This window comes from Myxocyprinus asiaticus, chromosome 18 (assembly GCF_019703515.2).
Source record: "Myxocyprinus asiaticus isolate MX2 ecotype Aquarium Trade chromosome 18, UBuf_Myxa_2, whole genome shotgun sequence".
NCBI lineage: Eukaryota > Metazoa > Chordata > Actinopteri > Cypriniformes > Catostomidae > Myxocyprinus > Myxocyprinus asiaticus.
Window position 1 is genome coordinate 43,926,993 of NC_059361.1, and position 21,385 is coordinate 43,948,377.

Here is a 21,385-nt window from a genome sequence, read left to right on the forward strand (position 1 = left end):
CAAACAGTAAGACATTTAACTTCACATGTTATAAATGCTTAATAACACTTATTCAACATTAGTAACCTATGAAAATGCACCTTAATGTAAAGTGGACACATACAGTATGAAGCATTTATCAAGATAATGTTCAGTATGGTTTAATGGTCATCAGACTTTGTTATATGATATGAATTGTGAATGCGCATGAAGTGTTTTTGCAGATAATAAGGTAACTAGGTAACTAGGACTAAGTAAAACCATTCAATGTGACAAGTGACAACACAAGCAAAATGATATAATCCCTCCTTTTAATCTCACTATAACATTCTAATGTTGCTGTATTGTTACATATATCATCAAATATATTTTATTTTATGTTTTTGATTAATGTAAGTATGAATAAGATTACTTATTAAACATGTATAACAATGGAACTATTTGGCAAGTATTTCATGAAAGTCACCCTTTTTATTCATGTTGTTAAAACTGATTTGTAATGTATTTGTAAAAACTTATTAGTCATTAATTAACCTCTTTATAAACCATGAACAAAGGGAACGTTCATGTAAAGTGTTTCCAAACTTTTTGATCCATCATTACATAATGATGACACAATGATTGATTTAAAAAGGTTTTTGGTTACAATTCATTCAGATGTTAGTTTCAAAGAGTCTGTGATGTCTTACAGTAACAGCAAACATTATTTTATGGCGGATCAGCGGGAGAATAATGCTTTGAAAGCTATAAACCTTGCTATTGCCACAGAGAATAAGAACCCCATTCAGGGGTGTATTTTTTATTTTTTTAATCTCCTTTTTAATCAATGTTTCTGTCAGAGTGAACATGGCTGTCATTCTATTAGCCTGCAGCAACGCCAACACAAACCACCACAAACGTCAATGCTGAGCTGAGACAAATTTAGACAGCATTTCATTCTTTCAGTATTTAAAGATAGCCTAGTACTGCTAATGCAACTGTAACTTTCCATTATTTGACAAGGATTTAGCACAACAACTTCACCAATCCACAGCTGTGCAGCATTACTGAAGCTGTCTCTTTTGTGGAAAAAAAAAAAAAAAGAAAAAAAAGTTGCTCCCAATGACAGTAAGAGGCCTTGAACTTGAAGTACAGTCTTACTTAACTGCAATACTCAAAATTGGCCGTTTGAAATAGCATTGAGGAGACAAAACGATAAGACATTGACCACAAGTAAAGAAACTTTCGTAAGCAAGTGTTTTGATGTATTCATGCGCTCTATTTGTTGATTTATGTGGCTTTTGTTGTGGTTTCATTCACCATCCTGTAGGTACAGTACAGTTGTTTAACATGACAGATAAGCAAAGCATTGCACTCTGTGGTTTGTTTACATATTATTTAACGTACATACACACAGGTGCACATACACACATATGTTTAGGGGACACACAGATGTCCCGTAAACATATACACAATAGCACATGTGATGTAGGCATGAACAAATTGTCCACATGAATATTAATAATATGTAAATCTTACAAATGAAACTGAATATCTTTGTGTAACAGGGTTCAATGGAAAGGAGGAGGTGGGAATGGACGAAGCATCAAAATAATGTTTAATAAGACATTAAAACATAAAGACAAAACATAAAATCAAACGCATACAGGGCAGCTGCCTGTAGCTCTCTCTCTCCCGAACTGCTGCATCTCGCTGCACCTATCCCTCTCCTCGGCTTATTAGACCGATTGGGGGCCGGGTGAGCGTAGTCACGGTCCGGCCCGGCCCCGCCCTCCTCCTTGTCAAACTTTGCATTGTACTTTAAGATGTGTTGCAGCAGACTTTAGAATAAGCTTTTTGTTTCATATCATATATATATTTAAGCAATGTCACATGAGCAAGAGTGCTGTACAGCCCTATATCAGCACTGCTGTGATTCTGCCGCAGGTAATCACTGCAGTGCTGATTTAGGGCCATACAGCACTCCTGCTCATGTGATATTGCTTATATACAGTTCAATGAACAAGTAAATAAAAAAAAAAATAAAAACAAAAAATAGGAAAAACTGAGTATGGTCATAAAAAATGCATTTGTGCATGGAACTACTTTCTTACGTGACAGATCAGAATCTGCCGTTGCTGGTTCAAACAAAATGATGCGTCCAAGCCTCTCAAAAACAGCACTTCAGAACTAATAGTATCACAGCTTGGGCTGTTTCTAACAAGTTATTGGAAAAACAAGGTTTTGTGTGTGTGTGTGTGTGTGTGAGAGAGAGAGAGAGAGAGAGAGAGAGAGAGAGAGAGAGAGAGATGGTGTGTGTGCAATCACCTTTTGATGATGCTGTAGTCTGTTAGTCAGCTTTCTGAAGATAATGTAATTTTGGTCAAATGCATCCTATTTTCTCAGTGGAAAAAACAGCTGCCCAAGCGGGGGTATTCCTCCCTATTTCGCGGTAGCTGGTGCGCAAGCCGGAGTCTTTCACTATAGAAACCGCAAAGTCCTCCACCATTTTGTCTTCTCCAATGTGGTAACCCCGATAAGTGGTAAGCGCCTTGAGTTTGTGTAATTAATCAGTCTGTTGTGTCTCTCAGCTGTGATGAGCCTTAATGCTGAAGTTGTTAGTTTAAAGCCGTTTAAAGCTATTTCCTAGCTTTAGTAGTGTATTAGTAATCCGAGCGATCACGTAGTGCTGATGAATCAAAACACTGACTGACGCTGACGCACTTCACGTCACCTAACTGGCTCATATTACACACAAAAATGGTCTTTTGCCACCACTTGCTGGCTAAAATCTGTAATGTCACAAAAATAAATGTAAAGAGACACATATAGCTCTTAACACATATGCACTGCTCTTACATTTTCGTTTAGAACGGCACGAACACAAGTGGCATGATACACACAGTGGAGCGTCCGAGTGCTGATGTACTGAGACATCAGTACTCATAGAACGTCTATCATCCAATCAGATTCTAGACCAGAAATAACTGTTGTATATATACATATACAGTTGAAGTCAGAAGTTTACATACACCTTAGCCAAATACATTTAAACTTAGTTTTTCAAAATTCCTGACATTTAATCGTAGAAAACATTTCCTGTCTTAGGTCAGTTAGGATTACTACTTTATTTTAAGAATGTGAAATGTCAGAATAATAGTAGAGTGAATAATTTATTTCAGCTTTTATTTCTTTCATTACTTTCCGAGTGGGTCAGAAGTTTACATACAATTTGTTAGTATTTGGTAGCATTGCCTTTACATTGTTTAACTTGGGTCAAACATTTTGGGTAGCCTTCCACAAGCTTCTCACAATAAGTTGCTGGAATTTTGACCCATTCCTTCAGACAGAACTGGTGTAACTAAGTCAGGATTGTAGGCCTCCTTGCTCGCACATATTTTTTCAGTTCTGCCCACAAATTTTCTAAAAGATTGAGGTCAGGGCTTTGTGATGGCCACTCCAATACCTTGACTTTGTTGTCCTTAAGCCATTTTTCCACAACTTTGGAGGTATGCTTGGGGTCATGGTCCATTTGGAAGACCCATTTGCAACCAAGCTTTAACTTCATGACTGATGTCTTGAGATGTTGCTTCAATATATCCACATAATTTCTCCTGCAGCTAAGCATCCCCACAAAATGATGCTGCCACCCCCCTGCTTCACCGTTGGGATGATGTTCTTCAGCTCGCAAGCCTCACCCTTTTTCCTCCAAACATAACGATGGTCATTGTGGCCAAAAAGTTCCATTTTTGTTTTATCAGACCAGAGGAAATTTCTCCAAAAAGTAAAATCGTTGTCCCCATGTGTACTTTCACACTGTAGTCTGGCTTTTTTATGGCAGTTTTGGAGCATTGGCTTGCTGAGCAGCCTTTCAGTTTATGTTGATATAGGACTCGTTTTACTGTGGATATAGATACTTGTCTACCTGTTTCCTCCAGCATCTTCACAGGGTCCTTTGCTGTTGTTCTGGGATTGATTTTCACTTTTCGCACCAAACTACGTTCATCTCTAGGAGACAGAATGCAGGGCTCTTTGCTAGCCATGGCAGAACACTGACATTCCTGTCTTGCAGGAAATCACACACAGAACGAACAGTATGGCTGGTGGCATTGTCATGCTGGAGGGTCATGTCAGGATGAGCCTGAAGGAAGGATACCACATGAGGGAGGAGGATATCTTCCCTGTAACGCACAGCGTTGAGATTGCCTGCAGTGACAACAAGCTCAGTCTGATGATGCTGTGACACACCGCCCCAGACCATGACGGACCCTCCACCTCCAAATCGATCTTGCTCCAGAGTACAGGCCTTAGTGTAACACTCATTCCTTCGACGATAAACGTGAGTCCGACCATCACCCCTGGTGATACAAAACCATGACTTGTCAGTGAAGAGCACTTTTTGCCAGTCCTGTCTAGTCCAGCAAAGGTGGGTTTGTGCCCATAGGTGACGTTGTTGCCAGTGATGTCTGGTAAGGACCTGCCTTACAACAGGCCTACAAGCCCTCAGTCCAGCCTCTCTTAGCCTATTACGGACAATCGGAGCACTGATGGATGGTGTAACTTGGGTAGTTTTGTTGCCATCCTGTACCTGTCCTGCAGGTGTGATATTCAGATGTACCAATCCTGTGCAGGTGTTGTTACACGTGGTCTGCCACTGCAAGGATAATCAGCTGTCCTTCCTGTCTCCTTGTAGCGCGGTCTTAGGCGTCCCACAGTACAGATATTGCAATTTATTGCCCTGGCCACATCTGCAGTCCTCTTGCCTCCATGCAGCATGCCTAAGGCACATTCATGCAGATATTTTTTTTTTTTTCAGAGTCAGTAGAAAGATCTCTTTAGTGTCCTAAGTTTTTATAACTGTGACCTTAATTGCCTGCCGTCTGTAAGCTGTTAGTGTCTTAACGACCGTTCCACTGGTGCATGTTCAATAATTGTTTATGGTTCATTGAACAAGCATGGAAAACATTGTTTAAACCCTTTACAAAAAAGATCTGTAAAGTTATTTGGATTTTTACAAAATCATCTTTAAAATACAGTGTCCTGAAAAATAGACGTTTCTTTTTTTGCTGAGTTTACATCCACAGGTACACCTCCAATTCAGTACACCTCCTATCAGAAGCTAATTGTCTAAAGGCTTGACATAATTTTCTGGAATTTTCCAAGCTGCTTAAAGGCACAGTTAACTTAGTGTATGTAAACTTCTGACCCACTGGAATTGTGATATAGTCAATTCAAAGTGAAACAATCTGTCTGTAAACAATTGTTGGAAAAATTACTTGTGTCCTGCACAAAGTAGATGTCCTAAAGGACTTGTCAAAACTATTGTTTGCTAATATTAAATCTGTGGAGTGGTTAAAAAAATGAGATGTCAACAAAAGCTAATGAAAGGAGTTGGCAAACCTGGCATCCAATTAATGCAACAACATTGGAGGTGTGGGTTAGAGCTACTTTGACTTATAAAAAACACTCAAAACAGTTTGAGTTAGCTATTCAAAAGAAGCATCTGCTGATGTGGACAATGCATCACAAAAAAAGAGATCTCAGAAGACCTACGATCAAGAATTGTTGATTTACATAAAGCTGGAAATGGTTACAAAGTTATCTCGAAGAGCTTAGGTATTCATCTGTCCACAGTTAGTCAAATTGTCTATAAACTGAGACGATTTAGTACTGTGGGTACTCACCCTAGAAGTGGCCGTCCAGCCAAGATGACTCAAAGGGCACATCGTAGAAAGCTCAATGAGGTAAAAAAGAACCCTAGAGTGACAGCTAAAGACTTGAAGGAATCAGTGGAACTGGTTTACATCTCTGTTCATGAATCTACCTTACGAAAAACATTAAACAGGCATGGTGTCCATGGCAGGACACCACCAAAAATATTGCTGCATGGCAAGTTTGCCAAATACCACCTTGACACCCAACAACGCTTCTGGGGAAATGTTTTGTTGACTAATGAAACTAAGGTTGAATTGTTTGGGAAGAACACGCAGAACTACATATGGCATAAAAAGGGCACTGCATTCCAACATGAAAACATCATCCCAACGGTGAAGTACGGTGGAGGGAGCATCATGATTTGGGGCTGCTTTGCTGCTTCAGGGGCCTGAACCACTTTCCAGCATCGAGGGAAACATGAATAAACAAGTTCATCAAGATATCCCACAGGATAATGTCAGGGTTGCTGTGCGTCATCTGAAGCTCAGTAGAAGTTGGGTGATGCAGCAGCACAATGACCCAATGATCGAAGTAAATCCACTACAGAATGGCTTCAAAAAAAGAAAATACTCCTTTTGGAGTGGTGCAGTCAGATCCCAGACCTTAACCCAATAGAGATGCTGTGGAATGACCTCAAGAGAGCTGTTCACATCTGACATCCTAAGAATATGGCTGAGCTGAAGCAGTTGTGTTAGGAAGAAAATGGTCCAAAATGTCTTCATTGTGCAGGTCTAATCCACAGCTACAAGAAACGCTTTGTCAAGGTTATTGCTGCCAAAGGAGGATCGACCAGTTATTAAATCCAAGGGTTTACTTAATTTTTCCACAGCACTCTAAATGTTTAATGGGATGTGTTCAATAAAGACATGAAAGATTATAATTGTTAACTTAAGCACATTGTGTTTGTCTACACTTGTGACTTTGATGAAGATGAGATCACATTTTATGACCAATGAATGCAGAAAACCAGCTAATTCCAAAGGGTTCAAATACTGTTTCTTGCCACTGTATGTATAGTTTATTTAAAAGTAAAATCTTCTTAACTTCACTTTTTTTATTTGATTTAGGGCGATTTAGTTGTACAGTGCACTAAAATTTGAAATGAGGATAGAGAAAACGTATAGGCCTACAGTTGAATTATCAGTTTATTGATGAAAGAAAAATGCCCTTTATTAGAGTCTGCATTATTATAGAGGCAATTCGTTTTTTTTTTTTTTTTTTTTTTTAATTCAGTAAATGGATTTAACAAGTTCAAACCTGTAACCACTATGCTAGTGTAACTTTACAGAGCAAGGCAGGACAGGCTGAACACAGGAGCAGACGAAGACATGTGCAGATTAGTAACATGACGTGTGATCCAAAACATGAAATAACTCCAAAGTGACAACAAAACATCATTGTGAAGACTTCACAACATTACATCAACAATACTGGACCAAGAACTAGAGAAAATGAGGGCTATAAATACAAAGACTAGGTAAACAAGTTAACAAGACAACCAATGAAAATACAAAACTGATAACAAGACAATGAAACATGAACCAATAACAAGACTAAACTAATAACAAGACTATAAACCAATGAGAACAAGGCAGATGAACAAGAGGGAAACAGGATAATCACATGACTAGACAAGGAAGTGAACTAATTTCAAAATAAAAGACCTGAACACATGAACAAAAACACATTTAAACATGACAGCTAGCACCAACAAAAGTGTTCAAAAATACTTTTTTGGGGGGACTTTAATTACTTTTCTTTTTTGTGTTAATAAAATTATGTGCCAGTTTTGGGTTTCGTTAATGCTAGGTTATGCTAATTATGCTAATAATTAAGAAATTTGAAATAGAGTGCAACAGTCTGTTTCCGCATGTAAAAATATAATTCATTTCGCCATAGATGAATTGACTGACTTCTATACCTTTGAACACAGACCTACAATGAGCTCAGAGGTTGTTAATCAATGGTAGATGCTTCTGTTAAAGCTGTCAGTCTATATTATCTTAGGAAAGAATTATGCTCATAATTCAATTTTAAACCTGTTAGCATTATCATAGATAATTACAGTGGCACATGCCTGCAGTCAAGAGCATTTTGTACAACAAAAATGGGACCCACTTTATATTAGCTGTCTTTAACTACTATGTATTTAACCCTTGTGCGACCTTCAGGACATTTTTATCTTTTTTATTTTTGTATATTCGATCATTTTGGCTGTATTAATGTCAATGGCATAAATTCTGCCAAAGGTGTGTATTTTGGGGGGAATTTTGATATTTCAACCTCAGTTCCTATAATACATCTATAATACACTGTGTACACAAAATAGTTACACTCAGGACCTTCAGGACAAAATTGTCTCCATTGAAACCCATTAAAATGGCAATATTTGATCTCAGTGCCCTTAAAAGCATAAAATCATGAATTCTATGATACTATGCTTTCATTCCAGAGCCCTGGCTTCAAAATTTACATTTTTAATATTTTCCACCAGATGGCGGCATTTTTTTCATGTTTAGCCTATGGAGCAAATACATGCTTTTTTCCTATTTTATGTTTGCTGTATTATAGAGCACTGCAGGCCAATTGAATAAATGATGCAGCAAAAATTATGTGGGTGTGTTGGTATGGATGTCAGAGTGTGTTTTGAGAAATGTGTGTGTGTGTAAAAAACAACAGTGGCATTATTTAAACAAACTGGCATTTAAAGGGTTAAAATCCAGAAAAATGAATGAATATTTGGTAGTTGTGATCAGGACCGATGTTGGTTAAAATAATCTAAGTCTAATATTATTATAGCAGTTTTTTGACGCAGATATTTTTGTCCTCTAAGGACCTCTGAGTAACTTTTTTTTTTATTGATGCACAAGGGTTAAGCATTCTGATCAATGTACTTATCATGTACATTTGTGTTGTTGCATTGTACTTATATTTAAAATACCTACATTTAATTATATCTGTAGTTACACTGTTAACCTAACACTACCCCTAACCTTACCCTAAATCTAACCTTTACCCCTACTCGTGCGTGACCCAAAAATGCATATTCGGATAGTAAGATGAGGGTAAAACCAAAGCTTAAATTAAATTAAAATGTATAAGCTTGTCAACAGCTAACATGCTAAGAGCTAACCCTTTCTACGGCAGTCTACATCGACTGTTTATTCAAAGTAAAGCTGTAGATCCTGTCTGGGTTAAGTTGCGATTTTTAAATGCGATCCTGGGACTCGTTTTACACTCTGTTTGATCCAACAGAGGAAGCCCTTAACAGAGGAAGGGACACTGTGTATTAGTGCCTGTGTGTCTATGCTGCTTAGAACAATATCCCTGCATCCTGTGCTAAGTGTTCGCACCCCACCGCGCTGACTGACAGCTCTTCAACAGGGATAGTGTGTCGTCTTTTGTTGCCAGCACAGGCAGAAGTGATAAACACCAGCAATTTGAGCCAGAGAGTGGCGGACTGCCGGGCCAAGAGCCCTAAGAATGCGCAGTTAATGCACCCCGCTTCAAAACACATGCACCATCAAATATTAACAGCACCACTTCCTCTCAGCTCACTGTGCCAGAGACTAGCTCCTCTCTGTCGGCTGAAGTAGCTGCTAATTTTGCTCGCAGAACTTGGATTTGTGTCCAGTATGGCAACTTTGAGGAAGGTTTGCTGAAAGTTATCTGCAGCTATTATAAATAGGCCCCTCATAGGCCCGGCCCCAATGTTGCGGCAATGGAAACATGGCTAGGTAATTTGAATTCCAACAAAGTGAAGATTAGTTGTTGACCGACAGTGGCAGATGATTATTTCTAAAATAATCCCATTTTGATATGCATCAGCTTCACCGCAGGATTTTTCAATTAGTTTTCAAATTGCTGCATATAAACAAGTTCCGGCAACTCCTTATCACACAGTGGCATGGATGCATAATAGATGCGCTTATGCCGTCGCAAACCTTTCCCAACCCCCTCCTCCCGCTTCTACATCTGGTCTTACAGTGCCGAGGTCTTGCTTGTCTGGGTTTCAAAGGGTTTCCTTTATCGTGTCCCAGGTAGAGGAGTTTTATGTACTGTATGTACTTTGCAAACATGAAGTGAGTCACAAACATGCCCTCTCTGAATATGTTCTGCATGAGAAGTTTCAACCATTTCTGCCCCTGAATAGGTAAATGTGCAAGCTGTCGAAATCAAATGGCCGTCCATGACCAAAATAATCAGGCCCCTAGCAGGACCCTGCAGTTTGAGATAATGTTTAGCTGCTTGTTTGTCAAATACATAATACGAGTTATTTCCACATGATCTCAAATGCTGCCAAATTGAAGTTTACATATTGTACAGTATATATCCTGTTGCTGTTAGTACACTTCTTCTCTCCTCTGCACACTCTTTATGTGCTGGTTATTCATTTTAAAAACTGATTTGAGCAGCAAACTGTAGACCAATATACTGTAAGTCTTTTTGTTATTTTAAGCACAAATCTAATAAAATTTAGTAAGGCTTATGTTTAAAAAAACAAACAAAAAAAAAAAACAGTTTGCCAATAAGGTGAGAAAAAGAAACTTTAAAGGAATATTCCATGTTCAATACAAGTTAAGCTCATTAGAAAGCATTTGTGGCATAAAGTTTATTTCCACAAAAATTTATTTTGATTTAACCCTCCTTTTCTTGAAAAAATCTGGGTTCCAGTGAGGCACTTACAATGGAAGTGAATGGGGCCAATCCATAAACATTTTAATACTCACTGTTTCAAAATTATAGCCACAAGATGTAAACAATATGCGTGTTAATATGATTTTAGTGTGATTTAATCGCTTATTAACCTTTTCTGTATAAAGTTATATCCAATTTTACAACTTTATTGTCATGATGACATGCAGTAAAACGTAAAACCCTTGAAGGATTAGTTCACCCAAAAATAAAAATTCAGTCATTGTTTAGTCACCCCTGTGTTGTTATAACCCCATATGACTTTCTTTCTTTTTCTTAACACAAAGGGAGTAATTGTGAAAAAATGTTGTGCTCAGTGATGTCATACAACGGCAGTTTTTGGTGACAACCTCTTCAAGCATCAAAAGGACACAAAAATATAATTCAGAAGTCTAATAAATTATTCCAATAGACTCATGATTGTTATGAAAGCATATGATAAGGTTTGGTGAGAAGCAAACCAAAATCAAATGTATTATTCAGTGAAATTGCTGACCGACTGTTGATTTCCTCTGCATGTTTATATAAGGCACAAGAGCAACAGTTCACGCAACGCCCTCGCGACATTGGGGCATTCAAGCGAAAACTCGTTTTATCTAAAAACAGGTCCTCCACAGCTATAGTGACAACAGAACACAACACAGCTGCACAGAAAACAGAAAACAGAACTTACAAACATGTCTGAAGAGTTTGTAGTCGAAGAATTGATGCATTTCTATGCCCAGCCTTATTTTTTTGAAAGTTTTTGGCCAGTTCACGGTGGACATAGTTACCCGCGCAATGTCAAAAATAGAAAACAAGAGATCGATAGAATGTACCATCGCTCATCACTGCTGGTTAGGACAAAAATTCTGATTACCATAGAACATATACCTTTTATTGAGTGTTGTTTACCTTCAGGTTAGGACATGGTGTGACTGTGGCTGCCTGTAACCTCCTCTATGTTTCTGTTTGATTTCAGAGTACTCCATTTAAAAAAATAAGGCTGGGCATAGAAATGCATCAAATCTTCATTTTTTGAATGAGTTTGAACTGTTTTTTTTTTTTTGTTTTTTTTTTTAAGAAAAGGATGGACAAGTCTAACTACATTTTTGTGGTAATTAACATTATCCTACAAATTCTGTTGATTGAGCTTAACTTGTTTTGAACCCGGAATATTCCTTAAGGAATGTTCCTGGTTCAATACACAAAAAGTTTGGCTCAATCAACAGCATTCGTGGCACAATGTGGATTACCACAAACAAATAATTTAATTAAAAAAGGCAAAAATCACGGTTACAGTAAGTTGCTTACAATGGAAGTGAATGGGCCCAATCCATTACAGTTAAAATAAACACTGTATCAAAAATATGGCCACAAGACGTAAACATTACACGTGTCAACATTAGTGCAATTAAATCACTTACTAACCCTATCTGTGTGAAGTTTTATCTAAACGTTACAACTTAATTGTCATTACTATGTAATGACCGTAAACTCTATAATGTTGTAAATTGCATAATGCTGGTTAATCCCTGATTTGATGACACTAAAATCATGTTAACACGTATAATATTACATAATTTGGCTATACTTTCTAAAAAGTGAGCATTTTAGCATTTATTTACTTAAATGATGGATGTGTCAAAATAATGTTTAGTGGTAATCAACATTATGCCTGAAATGTTGTTGATTTAGCTTAACTTACTTAACATAATGAAACTGGAACATTCCTTTAATTCAATATATATTCTCAGAAAAAAAGTAAATTAATTTTATCTACAGATGTTATAATGTATTATAGTATATATTTGTAATATATAGGTATGTTTTAAGTAAAGTGATGAAAACAATGTATTCTTATAAACATCCATAAGATATTTTAAGTGGTTATAAGACATTACAAGTCATGCTGGAAGTTATAAACATTACACATGCACAAAAAAAACTAAACTCACATTCAATATACATTTTGAGATATTATGAAAAACACTTGTAAATCTACAAGGTTAAAATTATGTATGTTGATCACACATGTAGCCAATCTTCTTGGGTGTAAAACCACAGAAGAATAAAAAAAGAAATCAAACTGATTCTATACTGGACTCAATAAACTATAATGTTTGTGCATGTTATTTGGAGACTTATTTTATTTTTTTATTTTATTATTGTATTTTACAAGTTTGTTATGGCTGTTTATAAGAAGATATTGCTTTTGTATCTTTATTTAAAGCAGGTAAAGGCCACTTATAATATGATCATGTCATAAAGCCTTTTGACTGTTTACAATATACAGTACTTATATGATTAACTTTATTAACTTCTGCTGCATTAAAATTGACTGTTGTTTGTGTTATAATGCCTTATACACTAAAGTATAACTATGAAAAGGGGACGTGTTATAATGTATTGTAACTTTAGTTATAAATAGTTATGAGAAGTTATAACTATGTTATAAGGGCCTATTATGAGACATCATGAATGCAGTATAATGCATGTATAATGCCTTTACAATGCATTATAAATATTGGCTTCATAGAAGGTGTTACCAAATATTCTTTAACATCCCTGAATCAACCTGAATACATTAGTTTAGACCAACAAAAATCATTTTAAGGGTTAGATCAGGTAAAAATAGTTCCTTAAGGTAAGAATAGCAGGTTACCACTTTTTACAGTGTACGACTCTGCACATTGTACTGGTGGAGTACAGTGTTTTCATAAGTCCTAGCTGTACAGTGCATCAGGGTCATGTGCCTCTAGTGTGATTAGAGGTGACCAGCAAGACGAGACTGCGGTCACTTGAATTACAAAACCTGCACATGATATGATACCAAGGTTGATGTCCAGTTAATGCTGACAGTTTAAATCGATTTTGGCCAGATCACTTACCACATAAATCATTGTGGCCAATGTGCTGCTGGCAGTAGTATTTTCAAGAAGGTGAGCTGTTCAAGGTGCGATTCGAAAGAAAACATGCAGATTTATGAATTCAGTGAAATAGCAGCCCATGTCTATCAGCGCACACTTTTGTTTGGTATTCTGTTTTTATGATGTAGTGATAACTGGTAGCATCCATTTGCAACTTGTCGACTCTCCAAAAGACTTTCAGCCAGTTGCCTTGAATGTATTAAAGGAATAGTTCACCCAGAAATGACAATTTTGACATAATTTACTCCCAAATGTTCCAATATGACTTTTCTATGCTACACAAAAGGATTTAAAGAATATCTTGGCCACTTTTTTTTACATGCAATGAAAATGAAATGGGATGTCTATGTCAATTTTGTTTGGACACAAAACACATGCAAACCAATGGCACTTGGCATTATTTTGAAGCTTTACAGACCCAGTACCTATTAATGTCTATTAAGCTCTAAAATGACAATAAAAAGCACCATAAAATAATAACATCAGTTTCATAGATGTTGCCCATATGATTTGTGTTCTTTATTTCAAGTCTTCTGAAGTCTTACAATGGCTTCCTCTCTTCCATACATTGCAAACAATTATTTGATTACTGTAAAAATATCTAAAGCATTCTTAAAACAAGATAGATTTACTTGAGAAGCAAAATGGCAAGAGATATTTTGTCTTTGTTTTCTGAGAAATCTAACAAAATATAGTCATGTATAAGCTTATAAGAAAAAAAGATTATAAAATCTATTTGCCAATAGAAATTGAGTCAAAGGGAAAACACTTTTTCTTTCCCCACTGGCAATTATTTTATTTTTAAAGCATAAACCCAATTTTGCTCGATTTCACTGAAAACAAGACTTTATATCTTTTTTTAAATTTGCTTCTTAAGGTTTATTTATTTTGGTTGGTTGGTTGGTTGGTTGGTTGATTGGATGGATGGATGGATGGTTGGTTAGTTGGATGGATGGTTGGGTGGATGGGTGGGTGGATGTTTGGTTGGTAGGTTGGTTGGACAGATGGATCGTTGGTTGGTTAGTTGGATGGATGGTCGGTTGGCTGGTTGCTTGATTGGTTGAATAAGTTTGAAAGGATTTTTAGATATTTTTACAGGAACATAAGACCAGAAAAAAACTTTTTTCCAGTGTACAAAATAACCTTCCCCTCCTCTGTAGCTCTCAAATAAAATATGGCAATTTTGTTTGGTCACAAAACACATGCGAACCAATGGCGCTTGGCGTTTTTGTCATTTTGAAGCTTGACAGACCCAGTGCCTATAAAACAATTTTGTATGGAAAAGAGCGGCCAAGATATTATTTAGAAAAAAATCAGCCTGGTCTCATGAACATTACGTGATCATGGCAACATTTTTGCAAAACTAAATTACGTGTCTTATTACACATTTGGCTGCAGTTTCCCAATGAAATGTCCAGCGGGGGGTGCTAAAAGCGAGTGAAATGGTGTCATAATCAGACAAGGTTTTTAAGGTGAATATTAGATGGAGGTTTTAATGAGGAAAGCATACCCCCCTAACCTAAAACTTTAACCAAAACCTAACCAACAGTAATTTAAAATCCAATGAGAGGTAAACACAAAACAGATATCCTTACCCTTTACCAACCCCTAATCTTAACCAATAATGTCCAAAAACAAAATAAGAAATGAAAAGCACATTTTCTGAAGCAACCACATCATCTTTTGTCACTTCTATGACACTTTGGCCTCACCTTGCTGACTGGCCTCGAACCACATTCTTCCGAGTCCAGAGTCCAGTATCCTACCTGATGAGCTACCGGGTAAGTTAATCACATTGGAATAAGTGTGTAAATGTATGTAGGTCTGTAATACAAGTGTTAAAATGTATTGTTTTTCAAATGATGCATTATAGTAAAAGTGTTTTGTATCATAACATAGTGTGTGAGTAAAAGTGTGAAACATTTATTAAATGTTAATAAAGTCATAATCAGCCATTGTAGTCATGATTTGTGTGAAAGTGAATAAAACGCACAGTTGTTGTGCACCTCTTTTGTTAATTTCACCAGGATTTGTGACAAAACCTAAAATTCTGCATGTAAAAATCAGTTTGCAAAAATGTAGTTATAGTAACGTTCATTCTATGATACAAGGTTGAAAAATTTGACTTTTTTGTCCCACAGAAGAAGGAAGTTCTTACAAGTTTTGAATGACATGAGGTTAAAGGTGCACTCAGTAACTTTTGTCTTTGTGTTATCTTGGACCTACAGTGACACCTAGTGGCTTGGATGCAGCATCATTTAAAATCAATAGTTTTCAATTTCAGATGCCATTGTAGAATCTAAATATTCACAGTCAACCACGACTACTTTAATCAATGAGTGAAAGTGTCAGATAACAGGATGGTTACTGAGATTAAGTGAGTAGTATTCGGCTGGTCATGTGATTCTAACATGGCAGCCCCCATGTGCGGACCATCTCCATGTAGAATAAAACAGCTTTTATAAGTTTACTGATATGACTGGAGTCTTCATTTTAATGTGAGTGCTCATGATTTCCTACATACACTATATTGCCAAAAGTATTCGCTCATCTGCCTTTAGACGCATATGAATTTAAGTGACATCCCATTCTTAATCCATAGGGTTTAATATGACGTCGACCCACCCTTTGCAGCTATAACAGCTTCAACTCTTCTGGGAAGGCTTTCCACCATGTTTAGGAGTGTGTTTATGGGAATTTTTGACCATTCTTCCAGAAGTGCATTTGTGAGGTCAGACACTGATGTTGGACGAGAAGGCCTGGCTCGCAGTCTTCGCTCTAATTCATCCCAAAGGTGCTCTATCGGGTTGAGGTCAGGACTCTGTGCAGGCCAGTCAAGTTCTTCCACACCAAACTCGCTCATCCATGTCTTTATGGACCTTGCTTTGTGCACTGGTGCGCAGTCATGTTGGAACAGGAAGGGGCCATCCCCAAACTGTTCCCACAAAGTTGGGAGCATGGAATTGTCCAAAATCTCTTGGTATGCTGAAGCATTCAGTGTTCCTTTCACTGGAACTAAGGGGCCAAGCCCAGCTCCTGAAAAACAACCCCACACCATAATCCCCCTCCACCAAACTTCACAGTTGGCACAATGCAGTCAGACAAGTACCGTTCTCCTGGCAACCGCCAAACCCAGACTCGTCCATCAGATTGCCAGATGGAGAAACGTGATTTGTCACTCCAGAGAACATGTCTCCACTGCTCTAGAGTCCAGTGGCGGCGTGCTTTACACCACTGCATCTGACGCTTTGCATTGCAGTTGGTGATGTATAGCTTGGATGCAGCTGCTCGGCCATGGAAACCCATTCCATGAAGCTCTCTACGTACTGTTCTTGAGCTAATCTGAAGGCCACATGAACTTTGGAGGTCTGTAGTGATTGGCTCTGCAGAAAGTTGGCGACCTCTGCGCACTATGCGCCTCAGCATACGCTGACCCCGCTCTGTCATTTTACGTGGCCTACCACTTCGTGGCTGAGTTGCTGTCATTCCCAATCGCTTCCACTTTGTTATAATACCACTGACAGTTGACTGTGGAATATTTAGTAGCAAGGAAATTTCACGCCTGGACTTGTTGCACAGGTGGCATCCTATCACAGTACCACGCTGGAATTCACTGAGCTCCTGAGAGCGGCCCATTCTTTCACAAATGTTTGTAGAAGCAGTCTGCATGCCTAGGTGCTTCATTTTATACACCTGTGGCCATGGAAGTGATTGGAACACCTGAATTCAATTATTTGGATGGGTGAGCGAATACTTTTGGCAATATAGTGTATATTGCAAAATTACAGTTCATGTCTTTAGGAGTTAAAGTTTTTAAATGAGGAAAAAATTACTGAGTGCACCTTTAAGTAAATGATGGCAGAATTAAAAATTTTGGGTGAACAATTCCTTTTACCATAGATTGGATGTTGAGGTTGATAGTATCTAAAGAGTTCAAGACATCTTGCAGTTCAATATCAGCAAGCACTGGCGAGCACTATGAGGCCAACAGTAAATACTGATTACTCTGTAAAGGATTATTAGGCCCGAAGGCCTTTATGACTGTAACAGACTATATTGCAATAATAAGACCTCCTATGTATCATTTTGATTTCATCTGGGATTACAACACACCATCTGATATACTTGGACTTGTGTGATACACTCTCCTAAGAAAGTTTACCTGCTCGCGGCGGCACTTTTGACAAATGCTGTCTATTTTGGTTATCAGCAGTACTCACAAAAAAGCCTGTACCGATTTTTCTCATTCCTTTCATAGACTTTGTCATCTGTCATCTGAAACTACTCATTAAACCCCTCACCAAGAGGAAATGTAAATAAACACATGTCTGTTTACTAATCTACTTCTCTTGACAAATTGGATTACATCATCTTGCATGACCAGATCCTTGTCCAATCAGATACTTTCTAGAGTGAGAATGTCCCCTCCCCGACTAGCAAGTAGCAAATCACGTTTCTTGACTGTGACCTTAGCAAAAACGCTAAGGTTTTTTTTTTTTAAGGCAGAGCCCTTCTATATGCCTGCCCCAACTTCCTGTTTCAATAGGAGGTATGTCAACGCAGGAAGAAAACTGCATTCGTAAATTTGTTTTGTCTTCAGTGCCAATGGTTTTGAATTAAATGCTCAACATGCATGTGTGGTGTGGTGTTTGGGTGTAAGTGGCGAAGACAGACTAGCCTACAATACGAGTGGATAAATTGACAAAGTGAATTACCTTTTGATACAGCCTTCATTAATCTAGTCTAATACATCCACAGAATCGTGCGAATATCTCAGGCAAGAGTGAGCGTGCTGTTAATGATCAGAGCAAAGAGTGAAATCATTACTACCTTTAATGTTCCCAATCTAATTGAGACATTAATTAAAGTGGGAAATTCAGCTTGGTGTTATTTATAACTGCGTTGTACATTGCACACAGGAAAGAGGGCTAATTGTGGCATTTTGTCCTGTATCTATGTTTAAGAGCTTTAACTACTCTCAACCTGAGAGCTCAGGAATTGTTTCATTGATTTATTGTCATATTCCGCTGGATGTTTCCACATTGATTGCCTTTAGAATTAGCCCCATAATTTCTGTGTCCATCCAGGCCATTTTATTTTTCTTTGAGGGGGCACCAGGGTCAGCCACAGCATTTACACAACATTTTTAATGCTGCAACATGCATTATAAATTGCAGTGTCATACACTTTTTTAATAAACCAATTAAATTTGCAGCTGCTTTACAGTAAATGTGTATCAGTAATGGGGACACATTTGGTTGCATTTTATGAGGTGGAACGCGTATCTGACATATTTAGCTATTTTGCGATGTAAGAAGAAAAACTGCGAAAGAAATGGAAAAGAAAATTAGCTAAACAAAATGGTTTGTATTTCTGCATGAATATGTTGTGTCTTCATAAAATAGTTTACTTAACAGTTTTATAATGACCGTAAAGGAGAAGATTTACACTGAAATTTCAGAGAGAATAAGATAATAAGCCGCTGCTTTCTTTTACCATGAAGAAAAGAGATTGTAAAGAGTCAAGACGCTGCAAAACCTGCCAAACACATTTCAGCATCACAGGAAGTTTAAGGCAACTGATCAAACAGACATATTAGACTATGACTAATTAATATAACTTAACTGACTGTTCAACAGAGATCAGACATAGTTGGCAAATTTAACTGCACATAAATTGATGCAATTAATTATTTTATTACCATAATACCGTGCTTTCCCTTGGGTACTCGAACTTCCCTGTGAGCACAATCTCCGAAGCACCCACGGGTTGTCACCTATAGCAGAACATGTGAATAAAGATTTTTGCCACAGACATTCTTTTTTTCATGTAATAATCATTTAATTTAATTATCATGTTATAAATAAGTTTTTGGAAGTTCAAATAATCCATTCTAAATCCTCTTGGCTTAAAAATCTGAGAGGGCAATGGGCATGATGCCTCTACCGGCAATGACTCATAATGGTTTCTCTTAGGCTATGTTCAGACTGCCACTAAAAATCAGATTTTTTTGCATATCCAGATTGTATCCAGATGAGTTTTGATAGTCTGGACAGCAAAAAAAAACACACGAAATCAGATTTTTCTGAATCTGATTCAAACCACATCGAGAGGTGGCTTCAAATGCGATTTAAATCTGATTTTTTCAGATGCGTCTCAGTCCGGACGCTCTGGTTGCTCAAATCGGATTTCAAATGGTCTTTTGCGTCACTCTTAACGCGACACACAATGATGATGTCAAAAGTCGGTGATGAAATGCCGGAAGTATTCATAAGTCGGCCGTGACTGCAGCATGGAACATCACAATATTTACCAGTCTCCTCCGTCGCTGAGTCTTTCTTGTGCGACAGAGGAGTTCTGCACCGCGACTGGACAGGATGCTTATTTGGAGAGCGAGATGATGCACCTCCATTTTTCCAGCATCTGTTTTGAAAGCATTGTCACGTGGGTACGCCTGTGTCATATCCAAAGCAACCCATGATAGGTTGGTTATGTCTGAACGCGCAAATCTGATTTGATCACTTGCAATTAATAGTGCGGACAGTCTGCCTGAAAAGATCTGATTTGAGAAAAAATCAGATTTGCCTGCAGTCTGAACATAGCCTTATAGTCTCGTGTAGTCAGACCTTTTACTATCAGCATCAAGTCACCCACTTAGACAGGACATGTAAAGTGACGAAACGTTTTTATTTTTTTGTTTTTTTTTTCTGTGTTGCGTTTAGGGGCAGGCTTATCTGATACCACAATAACAGAGCATGGAAAAACTCATTATACCAATCAAGCGACCAACCAACTGACCATCTATCCATCCAACCAACAATCCATCAATCCAACCAACAAAACATCATCCATCCATCTATTTTTCCAACCAAATGTCAGGCCATCCATCCATCCATCCATCCATCCATCATCCATCCATCCATCCATCTATCCAATCAAACAACCAACCAACCAACCAACCCAACCAAACATCTATCCATCCAACCATCCAACCAACCAACCAACCAAACATCCATTCATCCATCCATCCATCCAACCAAACGTCTGGCTGTCTATCCATCCAACCAACCAACCAACCGAACATCCATTCATTTATCCATCCATCCATCCAACCAAACTTTCGGCCATCCATCCATCCAACCATCCAACCAACCAACCAAATGAAGAAACATCAATCCAATGACGAAACTTCCATCCAACCAACCGTCCATCCATCCATCCATCCAAACAGCCAACCAACCAACCATAGATTGTGATCAGAATTTATGTCTGTAAAAATGTAACAAGTACAGATGTTGGTAAAGATGTAACATGGAAACAAAGTTAAATATAATTCTGCTCATTGATATTTAGTTTACTTGCTACTTAGCATCTTAAACAAAACTCTGATCATCCTAATGCCACTAACCTAGGAAACTTTGACAAACCCACTTATTATTGTTTCCCCTCAGAAACATTCAATCATTGTAGCAGCCCTGTAAGTGTAAAAAAATATGGCTTTTTTCCAGGCAGTCTGTTAGAAAACATGTGCACCCTCACTCTCTGAAGTTGCGTATTTATTCAGGCCATCTGATAGGAGATTGTGATTTTCCTCATGTGCTTTCTAGTTTTGTGTGCGATGCGCATCAGGCTGTCAGTGAAAGGTTGAGATTACCAACATATCAACCCCTAACCATCTCTGAAATTTATCTGGAGACTATGAGACATGGAATAATCCTGTCTCCCCAATAATGTCTTTTTTCTTAACATTGCATTATGAAATACCTCAAACTCAAGTGTTGTTAGATGATTTTGAATATCATAATGCCAAATCCATACAGTCCTTGGTGGCCACATCCCAATGACAAAGAAACATATGTAGTCCCCAATGGCCAAAAGTTTCTCACATGGCAAGCCATCTTAAACAGCAGGCGATACCTCAAATAGGACCTGTACGCTTAAGGTAACAGCCAACCATCTGGTTTGTTTTTGAAAGCATCGCTAACACTGCACATTTCTGCAAGGAGAGGAGATGATGGCATGAAAAGATAAAGGCCAGCTATAATATCAAACACCCTGAGGATAGATGCATTTTAAGTCAGAACTATCTGACACTTTTCATCCAAAGC

General features: G+C 37.8%; 1 protein-coding gene across 2 annotated transcripts in view; it reads left to right on the plus strand.

Annotated features, from left to right (window-relative positions):
- Window positions 1–21,385, plus strand: part of LOC127456318 (transcription factor Maf-like) — a 197,684-nt gene that overhangs the window by 100,480 nt on the left and 75,819 nt on the right. Inside the window, exon 3 of one of the 2 annotated variants that reach the window (XM_051724757.1) lies at window positions 20,000–20,674. The exons of the other annotated variant lie outside the window; for it this stretch is intronic. The gene's annotated coding sequence lies outside the window, so the exon portion shown is untranslated. Of the gene's footprint in view, window positions 1–19,999; window positions 20,675–21,385 lie in introns of those variants that run through there. 2 annotated transcript variants of the gene reach the window in all.